The sequence below is a fragment of the Dermochelys coriacea genome, chromosome 12 (assembly GCF_009764565.3).
Source record: "Dermochelys coriacea isolate rDerCor1 chromosome 12, rDerCor1.pri.v4, whole genome shotgun sequence".
Taxonomy (NCBI): Eukaryota; Metazoa; Chordata; order Testudines; family Dermochelyidae; genus Dermochelys; species Dermochelys coriacea.
In genome coordinates, this window is record NC_050079.1 from 12,183,867 (window position 1) to 12,206,760 (window position 22,894).

At 39.6% G+C, this 22,894-nt stretch overlaps 1 long non-coding RNA gene across 1 annotated transcript in view; it reads left to right on the forward strand.

The window, feature by feature from the left end:
* The window catches only part of LOC119841243, a 267,085-nt gene that overhangs the window by 147,399 nt on the left and 96,792 nt on the right, over positions 1-22,894 (forward strand). The window contains exon 2 of the long non-coding RNA XR_006275112.1: positions 724-947. This is a non-coding gene — a long non-coding RNA (uncharacterized LOC119841243). The remainder of the gene's footprint in view (positions 1-723; positions 948-22,894) is intronic.

The following is a 22,894-nucleotide window of genomic DNA, read 5'->3' on the forward strand; positions in this document are numbered from 1 at the left end:
CTACTGGTTCTGAGATGAAACAGAACTCTCTTTCCCCCTCTATTAATTTAGCTGGGTTTGAAGGGCTCAAAGCCTTCACAGTTCAAAATGCTGGTCACCTGGGAGCTATGATATGAAAGTTAGCCTGTACTTGTCACACCGCTGTACTTTCACAGTTCAAGAGAATAGTAATGCTGATACGTAGGGATCTCTAAGGACAAGTTAGAACTATTTATCCTTTATTGAGAAATGCACACATTTCTCACTTACACCTACCAGAACAGTCAGAGACATTCTCAAGTCTGGCGGCTGCTGGTAGCTCCCAGCTAATATACATTGATCTACTTTTATTCTAGAGTACATGGTAGATAAGAATTTGCCAGTCTATCTTATATGCTCTTACCTATGCCTGATTTAACCATCAGTGTATCTCAGGAGCGTACATAACTGTTAAAACATACGTAATTCCTCCTTTTTCCTTTGCATCTCATTTGCCTATATGCTAGATGAATAGGGTGTAACTGGATACATCTCTACCTTGATGAATATATGAATATATATAGCAAGCTAGCTATAATATGTTTGATTTCATTTTTTTTCTTGTAAGGTCTTTCGACACTTTAGAAATAAAAAATAATGGTCTGTTGTCTTTATTAATATGATCGGGGGACCGAAGAGAGTATCACACAGTTAAGAGTCTTACCTGGTACTTTAACTATTTTTTTTCTGATACATCTCTTTTAGGCCACATTATTTAGCAGTCACGAGATCTGGATGAGACAGCTGGTGTGCCCACATCAGGGACAAAAGAGGAGGTTTCCTTAGCAACATGAATCATATGAAATATGTCAGGAGAGCTCTTTCCTTAAAGTCACTCCTTCAGTGGTTTGCACCATACGCTGGCTCTCCACAGACAACAAGGACCTGATTCATAATGCACCTGGTGTGGTAATGGCTACCTTTCAAAAGTGAGTGTAAAATACTATCATTACTTTTTAGTGCAGTTTGCACCCATTTTGCACTGATGTAAGCAACTGTGCAAGGTGATGACAAATCAAGGCCTCTGTTGTGTCCGAGTTTATCATACAAATTGAGGTTGGTCAGTCTTTTGAAGACTGAGTGGGGTTTCTAGAGGGAAAATACATGTTGCACCCTTCCCCAAGCTTGCATTTTTGGTGTGTCCATGCATAAAGCAATAATACTTGGACTCCAAACAAGGGCAGGCCAGATCAAGGAATTAGATCAGTCTACCAGTGATCTATTTTAAAAATTATAATAAAATAAAAGACCAAGCAGCTCTGAGACTAACTTGTATTTTAGAGAAACAAAGTGGGTGAGGTAATATCTTTTATTGGACCAGCTTCTGTTGGTGAGAGAGACAAGCTTTCGAGCCACACAGAGCTCTGCTTCAGGTCTGGGAAAGGTACTCCCAGGGCCATAACAAAATGCAAGGTGGAACACATTGTTTAGCATGAATAGTTAACACATAATCTGTTCCGCCTTGCATTTTGTTGTGGCCCTGGGAGTACCTTTCCCAGACTTGAAGAAGAGCTCTGTGTGGCTCGAAAGCTTGTCTCTCTCACCAGTAGAAGTTGGTCCAATAGAAGATATTACCCCATCCATCTCCCTAATATTCTGGGACTGACACGACTATGACTACACGGCATATAAACGTGTATTTTGTAATACTGGTTTTACAAAAGCTATTAATGTTAACAACACTATTACATGCCACCAGGAACTTTTGGGAGGTATAAGAAGGAAATAGGATGAGATTAATAAATGTTACTATTGATAAGAAACTGAGAATGGTGGCAAAAATACCAGGCATAGTGCAGACATGGGCTGGGCAAGCTTTTCCACCCAGCCTTGCCAATGTGCCCTAATCCTGATTTGCAAATCCTGGGCCATAGGCCCGGGCCTCTAGTAAGTTTAAAAAAACAAAACATAACCAAAAAATGCTAATCATGCTGAAGCACACCAAGTTATGTAGCATTTTTGTTTTGTTTTTCTTTCTAATGTAGATAAATGTCCAATAGGGATTAGGTTGAAACCACCAAACTCATTTACACTTGTGACCCTAAGGCATGTTTGGACTGGTTTCTTGAGCCAGAATAACATAATGTATCAACCCACTCAGCATATTCCATTCAACTTGTAAGCAACCATAAAAACCATCTTAAATTAAATAAAATTGGACCAAATTAAAGCACGGTACAGTTTCCAGTTTGTGTGAGCACTTCTCTTAGTAGTGGACGTAAATGATGATAAACATTTTACAATTCCTATTAAAAAGGCAGATAGCATGAAGAAATCATTGTTGTATTTTCTGGATTATTACTGCAATAACACAGGGATATGAATATGAATGAATAAACTGGAATGTAACCCAAAAAATGTTTTTAGCCTTATGCAAACATTGCAAGGAGTCATGACTAAAATATGCGAGAAAGTAATGGATAGCTTTAAAAACCTGTATGTACTGGCTTGGATAAATAGGTCAGGAAAACTGAGGTAATCTTATTTGTTTATCAAAGTCAAAATTGGCATGTTTTTAAGAGTGATGATGGCATAATGCATGAAAAATCCATTTTTTTCCAAAACTTTTGAAGGCATGTATATCATTAATGTTTTTCAAAGGTAGACTGGGACTCACCATTTAAGAGTAAAGCAGCAGTATTACACAAATGGGTAGATTAGAAAGGATTAATCTGATTCTAAATTCTCAATTGCCAACAGTTCGGCAGCACAGAGAATCATAAAGTTACCTAAGAGAGGAGCCAGTTCTGCATGGGCTACGTGCACAGAACTCCTCCATTGAAGATACTGGTAATTCTGTACTTGGGGCACTTTCAGTACTGGACTCTTTATGTGAAACGCTTAAGATGAAACCCTCAGTTATCACTGAGGTGAAAATATGTGGGTGAGGTTTTTTTTTAAAAAATGCCACAAATTTTAGATGCCTCCATATTCAAATGCCCAACTTGGGGACACACAGGGTCAGATTTTAAAGGTATTTAGGAGCCTAACACAATTGTTTTCAATGGGAGCCAGGTACCAAATACCTTGAAAAATCTGGCTGTGGAATCTTGAGTTGGGCTCCCCAAATCTCAGTCACCTTAAAACAATGGCCACGTTTGAAAAATGTTAGCCTTTGCTTTTATGTTATGTCTCAAAATACACTAATGAAATAAGGATATCTTCCCAAACTGTGCATCTTGACATGTGTTCTTTCCTGCATATTAAAGCTCTTTTTTTTTTAAGTGGCCTCCAGTTTTCAATGCTTTGGTTTCTGGGTGCCCAATTTTAGACACCTGGGGTAAAGTGTTGCCCCTCCCCATCTGCCCACTGAAGTCAAGTGTCATTTTTGCCATTAATCTCTATAGGGTCAGGAATCAGGATTTCACCCCCTTGGGCTTTATTTTCTGAGGGAATGAGCATCTTCAACTCCACTTTAAGTTAATAAGGGTTGTGGATGCTCAGCACTTCTGAAATTAAGACCCAGTGTGTCCCAAATGAAGCATCCAAAATGAAAGGTCACTTTTTAAAATGTGGATCTAAATTGTTACATCACATCTCTATAAGATACTTGGCTTTTGCCTATTGTTCTAGGGGCGAGTATAGGTAGAATTAGCTTTTCTGTTATTTCATACAAACATATAACTTTCAGCCAATACCTTACATTACTGTGAAAAACCTTTTTATTGATTTCTTTTATTTTTTTTATTGTTTTTTTTTTAAATTTTTGAACAAAGTAGTTAAAGGAAAAATAGGTATTTTACGTTATTTTTCCAAAATTACCACATCTGCGCATACCTCTCTCTCTCTCAACCCTTATTTTGAGTAAGATGCTCATGCATTTAACTTGTGCCACTTTTTTGTTTTACTGCATAATAAATGGTAATGTAGACAGGATTTTGCATCACAAAAGAAAACATGTTCCATGAAAGAGAGAGAGAGTGTATAATATATTCATCAAAACGTGATTATATATTTTCTTTCTTCCCTCCTTGTATTTTGCCAAACATACATTCTGTATTAATGTAATGCTTCAAAATAATAGATTGTTTCTCATCCATTTAGCTGTGCATGTGTTATCTCATTCTACGAAGCATATGCATGTCTTTTAATCTTCTATTAACATTTTATTCAACTTTGGCACCTCTGTGTTTTATCTCTGTGGTAGACGAATGAGGTTTATTTATCCTGCTCCCATTCTGGGACATTTTCATCTTTAATTGTAGGTCAGGGAGCGGAGACCTCTCATACATTTTTGTTTTCACCGGCTATGTAAATGAGAGTTTGCCTGCTGCACTGGTGGGACTTCCTTTCCCTTCAGGGTTACTTATGCAGCAGATGCATTGCCAATCCTCTTATTGTACAGATATTGATCCCACCTCTCCATAATGAACTGTAACAACAACTCTATTACTCTGAGCTACCTGATTGGCTGAGGATAATATGAAATTAGCTGGCGTGCATCGGACCTGTCAGTATCGATTTCCCTACCCAGATTACTTGTTACAAAAGAATAGAGCTGTCTGCACTGTAATTGAACAAGTTAACTCCTTGTCTCATAAAATGTAAGCCCATATTGATTGCCTACTGTAGTATGCAGAAGGAGGAAAGTTGTAATGGTATTTAATCGCCATGGTGCTGAGAGGCCCTTTTTTTGAGAATCAAGTGACAGCTGCTGAGAAAAGGCTTGAGGCTTCTTTGCAAACAGAGAAAACAGCAGGATTTCTCTGAGTGATACATAATGAGTGGCTGTGGCAAATAAAAAGAGCCTCTTGCTGCTGCTACGTTGCTCCTAGCATTGTCTTCCATTGCTAAAGGTATTCGTTTTTATTTTGCTGAATTTATTTGCAAATGAATGGCAAGAAATATTCAAATGCATGTTTTGGGTGCGGGGAGGAATAGCTCAGTGGTTTGAGCATTGGCCTGTTAAATCTAGGGTTATGAGTTCAATCCTTGAGGAGTCCATTTAGGGATCTGGGGCAAAAAAAAATTGGGGATTGGTCCTGCTTTGAGCAGGGGATAGGACTAGATGACCTCCTGAGGTCCCTTCCAATCCTGATATTCTATGATTGTTTAGCATCCTCAGGTACAATCATTTAAAAAAATGATTTAGGATGTGCTTTGACTTTGGATATCAAGGATACTTCCAAAATATCTTGGTGATCATATTTTTAACCAGGTATTGAGGTTCCTAGTCATGTGACCCTTTCAGCTTCAATGGCAGAGAATAAGCCCTTGGCCCCTTGTTGGAACTGCTGAGTATCCCACAGGATCACGCCCTTAAAATGAAGACACACTGAGACTGAAACATCACACAACAGATTGAGAGAGCCTAACTTAAAAGTGGCTAATGTCGTTCTGCAGTAAGACAAGATGTTATCTGAATCCACAGTAGTGGAGCCATGTGTGCAGTGACATTCTAAAAAAGAATCAATTACTTTTCTGGGTTTCCCTTATTTAAATGGCATTGTCTGTCAATGGGAGGTTTGTGAACAAATTATTATTGAAACTTCAAATGAAGGAAAGACTAATTTCTCACAATTCAGCTTTTTGTTTGTTTGTTTGTTTGTTTGTTTGTTTGTTTGTTTGTTTGTTTGTTTGTTTGTTTGTTTGTTTCAATGGAACTATGCCAATTTGCACCAGCTGAGGCGCTGGCTCAAGGGCTTTACAGATTGGCAAGTGCCTCAAAAGAGAGTAACTTGATCTCCTGACGTTCTGTATGCCCTTATATATGAAAGGTTATAAAGAGGAGACCTTACCTTTCTATGCCATTCATTATATTGTACGCCTTTATTGTGGCACCTTTTTTCCATCTGCTTCCTAAACTGACCCTTCCCCATGCAGATATATTTGTTGCCCTTTCATATTACTGTTATGTCCTTTTTTCAAGATGATGTGACAAGAACTAACTAGACACTGTGTACTGGGTGATAATGTTCCATTGTATAATGGCAGTATGAAATTTTCATTTTTCTTTATCCTTGTCTTAGTTCAACATAACCTGTCTGCTTTTCTTTATCACCACACCATAAGAATCAGATTTTCTTTCTTGCTCACAAAGACATTAAGCTGTTTGTCCTGAGTAGTAACAGTTAAACTTAATCTGATCAGCTTGTATAGGTTCTAGGCGTGCATCACCTTGCATTTGGCAGCATTATATTCCCTCTGCCCATCATGATCCCCAACTTGCCTAGTTCTCTTAAGTTTTTCAGAAGTTCCTTGCAAAGCTCTCTAGTCTTGACTAGCCTAAATATTTTGGGATTTATTCAAAATGTAAAAATGCACAAAAGTGGGAGGTGTAAATTTCTGCTAGTAGAAACACCAACATTTCCCAGGGTTATTTTTTTGTAGTTGTCAGCCAGTAAGAGGTTTAGGAAGGGTCATGTGCCTTGAAGATGTCCCATTGTCTCCCACAATCTGGGAGGCCAGAGCAAGATCCGCAACAGAAGTCAAAAGAAAGATGACAGGAGAATAGTCTCTACTCTAGAGTGCAGTGGTTCTCAACCAGGGGTATGCGTGTCCCTGGGGTTTTGTAGAGGTCTTCCAGGGGGGGTACCTCAATATATCTAGATATTTGCCTAGTTTTACAATAGGCTACATAAAAAGCACTAGCGAAGTCAGTACAAACTAAAATTTCACACAATGACTTGTTTATACTGCTCTATAGACTGCTCTATAGATTGAAATGTAAGTACACTATTTATATTTCAATTGATTTATTTTATAATTATATGGTAAAAATGAGAAGGCAAGCAGTTTCTCAGTAATAGTGTGAAGTGCTGTTTTTGTATGTCCGATTTTGTAAGCAAGTAGTTTTTAAATGAGGTGAAAATTGGGGTTACGCAAGACCAATCAGACTCCTGAAAGAGGTACAGTAGTCGGGAAAGGTTGAGAGCCACTAAGTGGATCAGAGAGCTGGGTGAGCCATAAGATTCTCTCTAAACAAACCCAAGTGCATTTTTAAAAAAATGTTTGTCATGTCATTTGGAGTCCAGACCAAGAATTGATTCATCACGCTGCATTAGGCCATACAGAATAGAGCAGGCATTCCAAAACTAGGACTGTAGAAATTCCCATGGTCAGCAGAGCCTTCTGTGAGAGAAACCCAGCCAAGGGAATAAGGAATTAGAAGGACCTTGCAAATTTAAAAATCACACTTCAGACAGAAAAAAAAAATTATTCTTACAAGTAACATCTGAAGTTCTCTAAAACTGAAAGAGATTGAAGAAAACAAATTAATTTGTTCACTTTTTGTATTTGAAAGAATGTTGTGTGTAATCTTTTCCACGGTTTCCTGTGGCCATATGGAATAAACTGGAGAAATGTATTCAGCAACAAATAGCCTTCCACATAACTTTAGTTTCAGCTCTGTCTCCCATTTTTACCAGGGACCACAGCCTATCAGGAATTGTGTGCGGTTCGCAGAGACATCTAGTAATTGAGTACTATATTACAAGTATATCATTTACATGCTCTCTAGATAATCAGTCACTATGTGTCTCCAGCAACAGGGATGATAAAAAACATTCTAAAATTCCAAAAAAGATTGCTATTTGTGATTGACAGGGACATTTAAACTACCTTTTAACTCACTGTTCAGATTGAACTGAACTGAAATTCGTCCAGATTTCAAGCTGTTGCCATTCCTTTACCTTGGAGCTCCATTCATTTGAATTAACTCTCATTCTGAAGGAGAGCTGTCCAGCTCCCCCGGCTGGAGAACAGGTGGATTGGGCTTCTTCAGCTGATACAGGAGGCTAACCTTTATTCTTTGCGTAGGCTGATCTGCTGCAGATGCACTTCTGGCACTTGCATGCTTCAAACTACATGGTGAATATTTTCATCTGGATCAAGGCCCAGTCCATCCATCCACTTATCCACTCATATGTATAGTTTGACACTGAATAAGTGTTCAGTTTATACAAGGTGTCTGGTTCAGTGTAAATTATTTTAACAGCATTCGAAAGAGAGCTGGCTTTGTGTTCTCAAGTGTATGTATATAATATTTACTGGTCTGGAGTGCTTTCTCGAGCACTCCTAAATGGCAAAGCAGCTTTACTTACTTAAAAGGAGACTTTGTAGGCCATGAATGTTTAGCTCGGGACACACAGTGGTTTTTCATAAGCTTTAAAATATGTGGACTCTTGTGATACTTTAATAGCTGCCTCCTAGATGTAATAGTCTCCTTTCCATTTCCTGGAGCAAAACCAAACTGATTCCATGCACCGCTGCTCTACTGCTTTATGCCATATGTAGATACTTACACCAGTGCAGAATGGTGTCATTTTGCCTGGGTGTAACTGGTGGCACCTGGTGTAGGTCAATAGAGAGCGAGGTCCAAGGAGTGCAGAAGGTTGGGGTGTGAGGGAAATATCATCTCTGTGGGACGCACTTCCACTTTGTGGGACCTAGAGGAAGCTTCTCTGTGCTGAGGGCTTAATGAAAATTGAAGATTGGGGCATGGGAGGAGGTGGAGCCAGGGATCAGCAGCTCTTTGTGGCATGCTGCTGCCACGTTCTGGAGATCAGCTTCTAACACGAGAGATGGCTGAAAATTTAAAAAAGATTCACGAGTAACTGCTAATGTTTCCATTTCTCAGGGATCAAACACATCCATTGTTTTTTTTTGTCTTTGAAATTTGCCAAAACATTTTAATGGAAATGTTTTGCAAACAAGCTTGAAAGCATTACGGTTTATAACAAACACTTTGTGTTTCTGTCACCAAAGCCTGTGTTTTGGTCACCAAAAAATGTCAATAATGGTTTTGTTAACTCATTTGTTAAAAATTTTTTCCAAAACCTGAAACATTTCCAAACAGGCAGCAGTTTTCTGGTGATCTTTTGGTTTGGTTTTGTGTTCCAAAAAGTCTTGGTCCTCTCTATTTAACATCCAGGGAGCTACCTTCATAGCTGCTATTGTGTGGCCCTGGAGCAGGGGGATTCACATGTCCATTAAGGCGTTCAGATACTATTGTGGTGAGTGTAGTATAAATAGCTTGATTGACAGGATCAGGATGACTATGTAGATGCACAGGGTCTCTGCCCACCTCCACCCAGCTGTTCCTAGGAGAAACAAATCTCTGAATGAGGAGGAAACTCGGTGAGTCAAAGCTTGCAAAGTTTTTTGCCCCTTCCATGAGAAACTTGCATATATAGGTTTTAATCTGGTTGGGGTAGGGACTTTTTCTCCTGTGTTTTGTACAGCACCTAGCACAATGGAGTCCAGGTCCATGACTAGGGCACCTAACCACTACTGCAAAACAAATAATAATAAATAGGAAAAACCCACAGTGGCTCGAGTATAGCCTTAGTGTAACTTAATAATATATAAAAGATCTCCCAATGAAGAAAAATCTATAGTGTGTGATGTTTGTTTGGACTATAGAATTCACTCATAGCTCACACCAGTTTTACACAAGTGCAACTCCCACAAGTGCAGTGCACTTGTTTCTGGTTTGCACTGGGATAGACAAGATCAGGAGCAAGCTTTATATGTTGTCTTTTTGGTTCTTGTTGTTGTTCTTTATGCTGTAATTAGTGTGTGTATATATAGAGATATTACAAAGCAAAGATATGTTAAATATAAGAACTAAGGCATGAAGGAAATATGCAAAAAACGAATGAATTTGTTATCCTAAGACAATATTTTTTTCTGATATTGCCCCTGAAGGCAGTTTGTCTATTTTATTATCCTCTCAGGTTGTTTTTATACACAGACGTCTCTATCCATACCAACTTGGGTACATAAAGATTTCTCAGTGAAAAAGCTTATGTTTTAGTTGCAGAAAAGATGTTGGAAATCTCCTGATACCTTCGTGGGCTTGTCCTGTTAGGCAGTGCTGCCCGATGTCCTTTGGGGGTATACCACTGAGGATGAACCCCTCAAATGAGAGACTCTGACCAGAGGAGGAGAAGGAGAAGGTAGAAAAGAGTAGGGGTTGTAACTTGGATTACACAGCCCTAGTGTTTCTGATGCTTTAAGAAAGCTCAGAGCTTGATGGCACTCAGCTTGGTTTGATGTGAGCGCTATAGCTCAGTGAATCCAGAGCATTCCTGGACTGATCTGAGAATGAAATTGCTCCTGTTGTGTGAAGCTATATTTGACTGGATAGTCACTGTTAGCATTATTTTGATTTCATTTTTTCTCCTTCCCCAAGAATTTTGCTTTTTTGATCACACAAACTTTGTTCCAGATACCATTGTACTCTGCATCTGCTGCGTTCTCATAAGTTATTCATTCTGCAGTTTTATTCTCCCCGACACCCCCCCAAAAACAGTCAGATGTAGCTAGTTAGATTTGTTTTTTGTAAAGCCCTCCCCTCCCCACCCTTGAAATATGAATGTATTATTTTTATTTATTTATTTATTTATTTATTTTTGGTAAGTGAAGCTAAATAAGTGCTTGCATTCTCTGTGTTTGGCTTGGCTTTTGAGGGGACTAGAATGAGTAAGGATGGAGGGAAGGCAAATAGACCTTGGAGGGGTAGATAGATATTGAATATGAATATTAAGGAAGCACTGAAGAGTGGACCTAGCAGCCAAACAACTTGATTCAAGAAGATATACCGAGCTGAAGACCCATGAGGGTAGCAGCTGTTATTCACTCACTTGTATGTTATATCCCTCTCCGTTGCATTTCATCTATTTTTTGTTCGTTAGATTGTAAACTCTCAGGGACAGGGATTGTCTCTTACCTGTATTTGTACAGTGCCCAGCACAATGAGGATCCCAACTGGGATCTCTAGGTGCTACTCTAATATAAATGTAAACTACTACTACTTCTAATTGCAGAGAAGAGTGTTTCTTCATTGTTAATATTAATATATCCATTGTGGTTCTAATCCTGCATCGTTAATGTCAATGGGAGCTTAGCTAGTGACTTCATTGGCAGCAGGATCTGGCCCATAGTTTCTGATGAGAAATTATCTTTAAAATTAAGGATGCTTCTCAGAACTGGAACAAAACCGGAGCTAGATGAGAAATATTCAATTAGCATTTTTTTTAAAAAAAAGTGTTGACTTTTTTTAATGGCCTCTGTACTGTGGTGAAGTCTGAAGAGGCACTAATAAAGAGCGCAGCAGTGATAACTTGAAGAAGAAAGTATCCGCAACCATTGTGAGATTTCTGCAGGAGTGAGACATCCTGATCATTGGGATTAAGCTCAGCTAAGCATCGAGTTGTTTGCACACTTATCCACACCAAATCCCTGAATCATCTGAGCTTCACTCATCTCTACAGAGATAAAGTTAGACATCTCCCTGCTCTACCAGCAGGATATGAAGATGTTCCCCCGTCCACATCTTACCATGCATGCATCAAGGGAAGAATGAAGGCCTAAAGTTTGGCCATGGCTGCTGTTGAAATGTCGCAGAATACCTTTGTAAACATGGTTCCGTTCTAGTCAGGATTTTTAGGTGTGTTGGGGGTGGGCTGCACTGTTGCCAGACAGGTGGGAGGCAGCAGAGAGAGAGAGAAGAAAGAGAATGAGAAGAATTCAGTGAAAAAAGTAGTTTAGGTGGATCAAGCCCCATAAGCCTCAGAGAAGCTCAGGGCTTGATCCATTGAAGTGACTGGGAAGACTTCTATTGACTTAATTGAGCACTGCATCAGGCCCTGAGAGAGAAAGAGTGGAAGTTCAGCAGGCCATGAGCAGTGAAAATGTGCTCACAATAACTAAACAGTGCACATTTAGATATGCTAGTGTTGTGTCAAGGTCCAGCTAGTATAAAAGACCCAATTGAAATAGGTTGCTCTCTGGGGCTCCTCCTGTACAAATATTTTGATTTATTTACATTTTGCCAGCCCCAAAACAGCCAATTTCAAATGTTTGTTTGTTTTTAATTGTTCCTTAGACTTGTCCTGCCCTTGCAGACCCTAATAAACTTGAAGAGCTTCTTAGAATCATTTTAAAGAGCATTCTCTGATCACTAGCAGGATTTCCCATGCTCACCCAGATCTAATATTATGCAAAGGGGGTTTCAGTTCCTATGTGAGTCAAGGCAAACTCCCTATTAGTCTGACTATTTGTGAATGTTCAGATCTACGTGCAATTGTGTATCTAATAACCTTGCCCCTAAGCAGATGATTATTTATTTCAGTCAGTTACCCCTTATAATTACTATATTGAACCTAGTTGTGTATAAAATGGTTTGCTTATACAGTTTACCAAAATAGTTCTTTAGGGGTTAAACAAAATGAAATCCTATTTGCAAAGAGTATAATAAATTGTTTCATCTGAGAATTTAGCTGTTCTCCCTAATGCAGACATGGATGTTACAGTGGTTTTCCCTTGATAGGGTTATGGGTTAATGAAATGCTTTTTCTGTTGCTTATTTTCCTCTCTTCTGTGCTGAGTGATAAGTAGCTAACCAACGAAGCTTGTAATTACAATCTTACAGAAACCGGGCCGATCTGTATATAAATCTCACCATCCAATTACAAGATGTAATAATTTTGCACTCAAGCTGGTAATGAGGTCTAATACTTGTGCATGTGATAATCCCCTCTGGATGCCGACTTGATCAGATGTTGGCTTTGTAATTAGACGGGCAGAAAATCATTATTTCATGTTCAGGAAAAAATTAGGTTGGTGGGAAGTTAATTTTCTCTCCGCTCTCTGAAGCGTAGACAAGAATTTAATGATTTAATCATGATTGTTAGCTCTTTTGCAATCAATTTGTAATGATTGTGTAGCAACTCTCTTCAAGGAAAACTGCATCAGGGAGGAGTATGCAAACAACTGTCTAGGAGGGCTGATTATAAATAGTATCACATGTCTCTGAAGCCCATTAAAATCTTAATGGTGATTTTACTGATTCTTTCACCAGAGTTGGGCAGATCTGAGAAGGGACTTCAGCTATGTTGGCTTTGCAGTATGTATCGGTGTCCAGTTGTTTAGCAGTTCTACAGTGCTGTTTGAAAATGGAACATGCTGATCTTTCCATTAATGCTTTTATATTGGGGGTGGAATTAGCTCTTATAGCATCTACTGGTGAATTTACTTAGAAAACTGATGTACATTAATGATGATATAAACACACTCTCTCTCCAGGTTTCTTTATCAAAATGGTGAACAGGTCCCTGCAAAATAAAAAAGGGCACTTAAGATGTTTAAATTGATAATACGACTAAACAATTACATGTTTTTTATAAAGGAAGGGGAACTTTAGCTTTTATTGTGGATATATGTGGCTTGGACTTGTCCCTATAAACTTCAACACATAGATACTGTTCATCCCTACAACCACAGAGTTGAGCTCAATGGGTTTATTCAAGTGACTGATTAATCTTAAGTAAAAAGGCTTGTTTGTTATTGGGAAGTTCAGTAATTTATATAGTACATATTGCTACTGTCATGTTTTGGGGTGCAATCCATAGCAACAAGGGCTTTTGTCACTGCCTGTACTGTAACCCTTGGTGCCTTAAATGCACTGCTGCTGTGGCTCATAGCCCAGACATTAACAGTCAGCAGACAAGCATGCAGTATCCCGAGTGTCTATGTGCTGTGCAGCCTTAATTGAACACTTCTGACCTCAGCAGCCTGCGACAACACAACAGCTCTACCCTGGTTTCCAACAGCTTTGGTTACACCTGGCAAGACGGCCCCAACACAGCGTCAATCCTGAATTTCCCCAAAACCATCTGCCCCAAAATCTCCAGCCCTTTCCTAGAACACTGAGAGAAAAAATAAGGTCAGTTTGCTCCTTTAAAGAGACAACACCCAACGCTTTCCCATATTAACTGGAGTTAACAATTACTTCAATTGAGACACAGCACTGGGTTGGTTTAGATTAAAATAAACAAGTTTATTAACAGGATGTAGGGTAAGTAATTCCAAGTAAAAGGGGGAAAAAAGATAGAAATGGTTACAAGCATATAAACTGAAAACTTGTGTCTAAAACTTATTTAGCAAAGCACAGTCTTTGTTTTTTTTTTTTTTTTAAAGATGCTTTTGCTCACCAATTACTCTTGGTCCAGCATGTGTGACTCTCTCTCAGCCAGGACCTTCCACAGAAGTATCAGGTGCTGGTTTCCCTTGCCTTAGGTAAAAGATAAAGATGGAGAGTGTTTCTGTTCCTTGTACTCCCAAAGAATTGTCATTGTTCTCAAAGATAGGAAGGGGGACTCAGTCTCCTGTGTCTCACTGGGATGCAGGAGCCATGTTAATTCTGTCTCTCATGTTCAAGCTCAAGATAACTCCCATTGGGTTCCTTGATAGCTTTGTTTATGTAAACTGAGATGAACCCAAATTCCTTTGTCTAGGACAGAATTGTTTATCTTCTTTAGCTAGGCCAGGCTGTCTTCTTAAATCTGTTCTAGTAACATTCAACAGAGGGAATTCATAACTTCACATAAGAGGTTAGCACATGCATCTGACAATTGTATTGACCAGTGTGCTATTAGTTTTCAGATTATACCTTACAAGGCATACTTTGGACAAATATCATTGCAGTTGTGTGTAGAGTGTGATTACACCTACCTCTTCTCAAAATGTGATAGGTGTAATGTTCCTGGGTGGCAACAAGGATAGTTACAGACACGAAAAGTGTTCAGTCAAAATCCTCTATTTCGGTTGCATAGAAGATCTTTCTGTAAAATCCTGCTTGGGTTGAAATTTCCCATGCTTGGCCCGCAATTTTACTTTTATAAAATGTTGTACTTTGAAGAGAAGGACACTCCATATTGGCCAAGTTTCAGAGTAGCAGCCGTGTTAGTCTGTATTCGCAAAAAGAAAAGGAGTATTTGTGGCACCTTAGAGACTAACAAATTTATTAGAGCATAAGCCATCCGATGAAGTGAGCTGTAGCTCACGAAAGCTTATGCTCTAATAAATTTGTTAGTCTCTAAGGTGCCACAAATACTCCTTTTCATATTGGCCAAGTAATGGTTAATTCTGTGATGTTGGTACATAGTGATATCTCTGTGTCATAGTTATTCTGGGACTGAATACTTAAGATGACATCATTACTGTTTTAGCTGTATGTCAGCAAGGCTAAAAGGCTGGTCTACATACAGGCTTTTGCAGAGAAACACCCAACATTTGTCTGAACAAGTCAGCCCCATTCTAATTGTTATTGCTACTCTATTCAGCTGATATCCATGTAAATCCCTCAGGGGTCTATGGTAATGATTTTCATGCACAGACATTTTGGCTCAACATGTCTGTGTAAATTCTTGGTTGCTTTATCCATGTTTTTTTTTTTTTTTGAAAGAGAGCAAAAAAGAAATGGGCACTCCCATGCAAATCCAGCTCCTAAATATAAATTGCATAATGTCTCAGGGGTGTGCATAAATGTTCCCATGCTATCAGTTGAAATTATACTATGGAAACCAAAGTATGGTCTTCAAAGACATTGTGCAATGAAGTTAAAGTTTTGAGCTGAACCTTCCATTAGATCAGTAGAACAATAGTCTGATATTTTCAGCGTTTTCAAAACAGAAATTTCTTTGAAAAAAGAGAATAAAAGGAGGATTATATTTATTACGATATCTGAGTAATGTAATACATATAAAACCTCTTTTTACCATTATTTTTTTTTTAAGGCTGGTGTGTTGGGAAGAGGAAAGGGGGAAAAAGCAGATAGTGCTTACCTCATGAAATATGCAAACTCTTGTGCTTATAGAACTGTCTCTGTGAATCTGTTTACAGCTCTTTTTTTTTTTGACTGGATAAATTATAGTTTCACTGTTTTAAATCCCTCGGGACTTTTCCAGAGATGTGGTAACTAAAGCTGTGTATGTGCTGAAGAACCTCCTACCTGTCACTATTAGCTGGAGGTAGCTCTAATTTTACGTATTTTTGGATGGCCTCTTGGGGAACAATATAATTATCTTTATAAAAATGTGCGGCAGGATTGTCACCAGGGAATTAATATTGTGCCTTCAGAATGTCTCATTGGCAAACGCATGTTTGTTTTTAAACTTGAGATTTTTCTCCAGTGGTATCTGCGTGGTCTTTGAGCAGCTTTGTGGTTGAAAGTGGATTTCAGCAAAGAGATTTTCCTTTCTTTTAAACAATGCTGCAGAATTCTTGATGTGAAGTGGCCTTCAGTAGCATTCAGCAAAAACTCCACTGTGGAAGAAATTCAGTGGGGACTTCAGGCAGCATTGGTGAATGATGGAAAGGGGTGCTATGTTCTGTTGTGGAGTGGGGGAGAAATGAGCAGGAAGTGCTCTACAGGGCCACTTAGCTTATCACAGAGATTAGGTCCACCACAAGGCATGACAGGATCCTGGAAATGGGGCAATGCCACCACTTACAGGTGATGAGCGTGAGACTCAATAAGTTCCCTATTGTCATTTCTTTGATTCCTCACCTGGTCTTTAAGCCGTGGGGGAATTCAGCACTGTTGCCATTTGGGTTCCTCTCTGAGGCTTTCCTGTCCCAGTGACACTCCAAAATATAAAAAGCACTGGGATAGCACAAATCTGTACAGTCAAGTGCAGAGTTGACTGGAGCTTCTTAGGGTTTCTTTCATACATAATGGGAACTAGCAGGCCCTGACCTGCTACTTGCTTTGTTCTATGTGTGTAAGAAGGGGCACAGAAGCTCTCTGCACCACAGTCTCCTACCAGGACTGGTGAGGAAACAAAACCCTGCCTCTCTGAGAAGACCCCTGAGAACCTGTTGCTATTTGCAGACTTACATTTCTATTGAAAAGCTGGCACTTAAGGTCCGTTCAAGTCCTATACTTCTATGATTCTATTTGGGACTTTTACCTTGAGAAGTCATCTAGTCCAGTCTGCTGCACGCAAGGCAAGACTAAGTAATAACTAGACCAATCCTGACACGTATTTGTCTAACCTGTTCTTAAAAATTGCCAGTGATGTAGATTCCAGTGCTTAACCACCCTGACAAGAAATTTTTCCTAATGTCCAAACTAAACCTCCCTTGCTGCAATTTAAGCCCATTGCTTTTTGTCCTATCCTCGGAGGTTAATGAGAACAGTTTTTCACCCTCATCCTTTTAACAACCTTTTATGTACTTGAAAACTGTTATCATGTCCCCACCTCAGTCTTCTCTTTTCCAGACCAAACAAACCCAATTCTTTCAATCTTTCCTCATAGGTCATGTTTTCTAGACTTTTAATAATTGTTGTTGCTCTTCTCTGGACTTTCTCCAGTTTGTTCACATCTTTTCTGAAATGTGGTGCCCAGAACTGGACACAATACTCCAGTTGAAGCCTTATCAGCATGGAGTAGAGTGGAAGAATTACTTCTAGTGTCTTGCTTACAACACACCTGATAATTCATGATGTTTGCTTTTTTTTTTTGCGCAATAGAATTACACTGTTGACTCATATTCATGTTTAGAAAAACAATGTCCCATCATATATCAACTGCCTCCCACCAAATCTCCCAAGTCTACCCAGTGTCCATCCCCTCCATTAGAGTAAAAGGACCTTGCAGCATGCCTGGAAAGCCAACACATTCAGTTTCTGATGGACTGGTGGATTTGGGAGAGCAAATTCCAAACTACAAAATATCCTCATAGAGAACATCCTTCTGCTAGGTCCCTTCCAGGGACTTTTAGCTAAAACACCTCCACTAACTGCCATTCTGTGGCAGAATCACAAGAATAGAAGAATAGTCTTGCAAGTAAGACGTCCTGCTCAGGACTCCAAGAATTGTGAGCCCACTGTTACCCACCTCTGCCTCAGCAAGTGAGAGTTTGGCTGTTGTTAAGATGTGTGTCAGCTCCCTGATATGCCAGTCTGCCTTGCTAGTAAACTCTTCAGGACTCTCCAGTCCAAACTTTACCTTGCAGGTAACTCTTAGTAAACCTCAATTCCCGAGTTCCCCAGAGACATCTCTCTGCCGTGTCGAGTGCCTCTCACTGTGACATCCACAAATGTAATCACTTCACAGAAATTATCAAGAGACAGAACACACGCAAGCGTGTTGGTTTAGCTGAGGACTCACCCTCCACTTGAATGCACAGTATTGAGATGGTTTTGTAATAAAACAAGAAGTTTATTAACAAAGAAAAAAGATTGAAGTGACACTAAGCAAAAATCCAAAAGACAGGTATGGTTACAAACAAAAATCTCCTATCATCTTAGTACTGTCTACAGTCTGGGTTAGGTTGGTTTAACTGCATCAGTCAGGGGTGTGGATTTTTCACACCCCTGCACCATATCGTTATACCTACCTAATTTTCTAGTGTAGACCAGGCCTAAGAGGTCTTTTGGCTCTCCTTATACCACTCAAAGTCCATTGTCTCTGCCTCAAGAGCCAGGAAGGTTTCCAGGGTACAGATTATGTCCCCTGGCATGATTGTTAAAAGAGCTTTTCTCCCGATTATTTAGTTTGATGACTTTGTTTCTTATATGTAAATGTACTTTCAGTGTCCTCTGCTGGTAACCAAGCTGCTTGGACAGGTAAATACACAGTCCTTTGTTTAGGGCAGGCTGGGTTTTATGCTCTGCTGCCCAAACACATTTTAAGAACATATTTCCAGCATGCATCCATAACTCTTTGTTTACAATCAGTACATACATGACACAATGATTTTTCAGCACCACAATGTAAAGTAAGATACCAGTTTACATCTGATGCCTTACATGACAACTATTATATAGATTATGAAAACAGTGTGTTGGGGATAATGAGTGCATCAGGCCTGATGTGAATTACAGTATTGGGGGAAGAGGGGTGTCTGCCAGTTATCCAAATTCCATACCATTTAGGGCTTCATATATCATTAAACACCATTTGGTCCATTATAATAATATCATAGTGTATAGGCACCTCATGGAAATATCTGATGCAAATACTGGCACAGTGCTTCCCAATAGCAGCAGCTATTCAATATATTTTCAATCATTGTTTGGATTCAGACAAGATAATAGAGTCTCCTGTTCTAAGACACCTAGCATAGGCAATAGGCAGACAGTAGAACACCACTAATTCACTCCAATGACTGGGGAAGACCTGTTTTATGGTAACACTTCATAAAGTGCTAGTAAATGACAGTAGTGTATTTTATTAAAATAATGAAATTGTGATAATATGAGATCACTTTACAGCCGTCTGCTATTAAATCTTTGCTGAAAAGTGGAGAGGGAGAGCTCCACGTTTTTTTGCAAAATCCTAAAGCAGGTTGGTGAAATGTAGTTTATCATAAGGTCTAAATGGAGAAAACCCTGCTCTCCATGCCTGTTGTGCAATTCTTCTTCTCCTGGGTATTCATTTGCCTGAAGATAAAGATGGGGAACTCTGCCACACACCAATTCACATCAAGATGTCTCCTCCCACTCCAAGCTATTTATTATTTTATTGATTAATGGATCATTCTCTTTCTGGTGTGTTCCCATTTTCATGGATGTCACCCAATACTCTATTGAGGGACAAACAAAATCAATTACTCCTATGTTATGCTGTGCTCAGAGCACCCAGATCTGTAAGCCAGTGTGTTACCTCTGTGCCTTAGCAAAAGAGAGCTTTGCTGGAGCTTAGACTGTGACAGCTCCCTGCCACACCAGTCTATCCACCTTAAAAGCAAACTCTTCAAGACTCTGCCAGTCTAAAATGTGTCTTGCAGGTAACAGCGAACCCAAGTTTCTGAAAGAAGTTTCTCTCTCCAATGTCCAGTCCTTCTCACTGAGCACTCCGAGAAATTATTAACTTTGCTGCCTTCAGAGAGACCATGCACACACCAGGCTGTTAGTTTAGCTGGGTCCTACACTTTAATATACAGCACTGAGATGGTTTTGTAATAAAACAAGAATAAGTTTATCAATAAAGAACACATTTAAATGATAGTGAAGCAGAATAAAAGAGACAGAAAATGGTAATGAACAAAACAAAAACAACACACTTTCTAGTTCGTAAAACTTAATTCTAGCAAACTATGACTTTGCCTAAAAGTTTCTCATGACACATCAGTGTCTCCATGTCTTTAGGCAAGAGGATTCAACATTCATAGAATCAGAGGGCGCTGTCTTCTTTTTCCCCTATGGGATGGAGAACTAGAATGTCTTTTTGCTCCCCTTATATTTCCCAAGGTTCATTGTCTTTGCCTCAAGAGCCAGAAAGACTTCCTGGAGGTTCAGACTCCCCTGGTGTGCTCAAGGAGTGGAGGAAACAGCTTGCTGTTAGCTTTATGCTTTATTTACTTTATATGTAAATACACTTTCATTGCCTATGACTGACAAAGCTTGACCTAGATAGCTAAAACCACATTCCTTTGTCTAAGGCAGACTTGCCTCCAAAACACATTTTAAGAACCTATTTCCATGACACATACATAACTCTTTATACAAAATGTCACACAATGATATTCATGGCCACCATATTGCCAGTTATGATATGCTACATTACAGGACACTGCTTGGCTAAATGTTCTCACAACAGTGTGTTGAGTGTACCCTTTGCCAGCTGGCATAAAGGGGCTCTTAGGGACACATCCTATCTACCAATAGCACCTAAGAGTCTCCAGCATTCTGAAAGGCTTCTCTTTTCCCAAGAGTAATGTCTGGGTTACAAATGGATTAGCCTTGTGGGATGACTGAATAACTAGCAAGACTTTTTGTTTTTCCACCTAAAAAGTGTTCTCTCCTTAATACAAGTAATATTTTAAATCCAATAAAAATGCAGAGGGTTAACAAAAGTTGGTTGGAAAATGTTTTTTTTTTTTCCCCATGGTAAATTTTGACTGTTCAGCAAAAAAATCAAGAGCTGAAAAATCAAAGACTGAAGACTTTAATCTTAAAAGAGAATATTTCAATTTAGAAATATCACCACAGTACCTCGTGGGAATTGTAGTTTGGGCGCTTTATGCATCCATTCATTTCTGTGGGCCAGATTCCCTATCCGGATTGTATCTCTCATGATGCATCATTGTTTTGCAAAGCCACCACAATGCATTTCAGGAACTCCTGGTCATGGTGCATCATGGAAGATGTAGTCCAACTGAGGAGCTCAGCATGTACAAGAGAATGGGGACATGAGACATGCAAACTACAACTTCCATGAAGCTCCCTGACGCACCATGCTGGCATTTCAAAACCAAACATTTCTGGTATTAGGCTGAAATTTTTCAGCTTTCAGCAACCCCCCAGGCCCTGCCAAAACATGGTGTGATGGGGTGACTGGCCCCATTAAGAGGAAGTGCGGTCAAGTGCACTTGTGACTCATCAGTTGGGCTTAAGAGAAGGCACCGGGGTCATATAAAAAGGGAGACAGACGAAAGGAGCAGGTGAGAGCTGCCCGAGAGGAAAAGAGAAATCTAGAGAGAAATGGGAGCAGCAGAGGAGAGCTGGACCATAGAGCTTTTGGAAAGAACTAAAGGTAAAGAAAGTTGTTGGTGAAAACTGGCCAGAGCTGGGGAACCCCTGCCAAGCTACAAGAGAGCTTGTGCAGAGATCACCTAGGAACTAAGGGAAGAACCTAAGCGAAGTTGAGCTCCAAACAAAAAGAGGGTTGATGCTGATGGGTTGATTGGATTCACAGGCAGGAAGGCCTGGGGTGAGTGGGATATCCCCTTGCAGTGGGCCCAAGTGGAGGGCTGCAGGAAGCCAAGCCCAGAGACAAGGAGTTGGACAAGAAGGGAGTTTCCCTGAGCAGGGGCAGCCATCCCAGCTGAGGAAGCTTGGGTGAGTGGAACACTTCAGAGAGACCTCACTTGGTGCTACTGGAGAAGAGCAAATCTGTGAACTTTCAGGTGTATGGCCTAAAGAGTACAGTCCTGAATCAAAGGCAAAAATTGACTGGTACAGACTGGAGATAGAAAATGATGTCTCTGGAAATGATGTCTCCGGTGAGAAAAGAGCTGTGATTCTGTTGTACTTTAGGGGGATTGGGAAGACTGACTTTAACACAAGGGGTCTGTGTATTAGCATGTGTACATATACAAATTATACCCAAAGGTGGGACTTCAAATGGACATCGAGAAATGGTGATTCCTTTTATGGGTGAATGAAGGGCAAACTGAGGTAAGCATACTGGATGTGCCATGGTCTGCCACAGGGGGGCGTAGAGATGTGGGAAACCTCATTGCACATAGTTTTCAGGTGTTCATTTTTGTTGTTGTTAAATATTGAAATATTCCATGGAAAGCAGACACTGTCTTCAACTGAAAATTTGTATCCAGCTCTAGCATTAACACATTTGCTGACCACCATGATGTAATGAGGTGGATTAATAGTACCTGTTGGGGATACCCCTTATGATACAATATTGGTGTTGTCTCTTGGGAGGGTGGCTGTGAACATTGCAACAATCACAGTTTTCTTGTTCATGATGCCCAGAAAACTCATATTTACTGTTACAGCACATAGTGATCCAAAACAAAACCAAGCCCCCATTTTACTAGTTATTCATACACAGTACAAATCAGTCCCTGTCATTAAGCATACAATATAAATAGACAAGACAGACAAAATGTTATTATCCCTATTTTATGGATGGAGGACTGAGGCAGAGAGAGGCTGTGACTTACCCAAGATCCCAGAAGAAGTCTATGGCATAACTGGGGATTGAACTGTGATCTCTTAAATCCTCGTCCACAGGATCATCTTTCTTCAGATGCAGTTTGACTAGTGGATAGAGTACTGGACTAGAAATCTGAAGACCTGGGTTCTGTTTCCACTGGCCTGCTGGGTGACCTTGGTAAAGTAATGTAAAACTCCGTGCCTTGGTTTCCTTATTTGTAACCCAGGGATAAAGATACTGATCTCCTTTGTAAAGCCTTTTGAGATCTGGTGATGCAAAGTGCTATATAACAGTTAGTTAATATGGTATCTTATTATGGAATAAGGGAATAATTAGTAACTTTTACAGACATTTGCTGTAAGATGAGAAGCCCCCAAAAACAAAACACAAAGCCCTTGTTTTTTAACTATTTCTTTCCCTTGCCTTTTAAAGTGAGCAATGATTGGTTTAGAGATACCACCAAA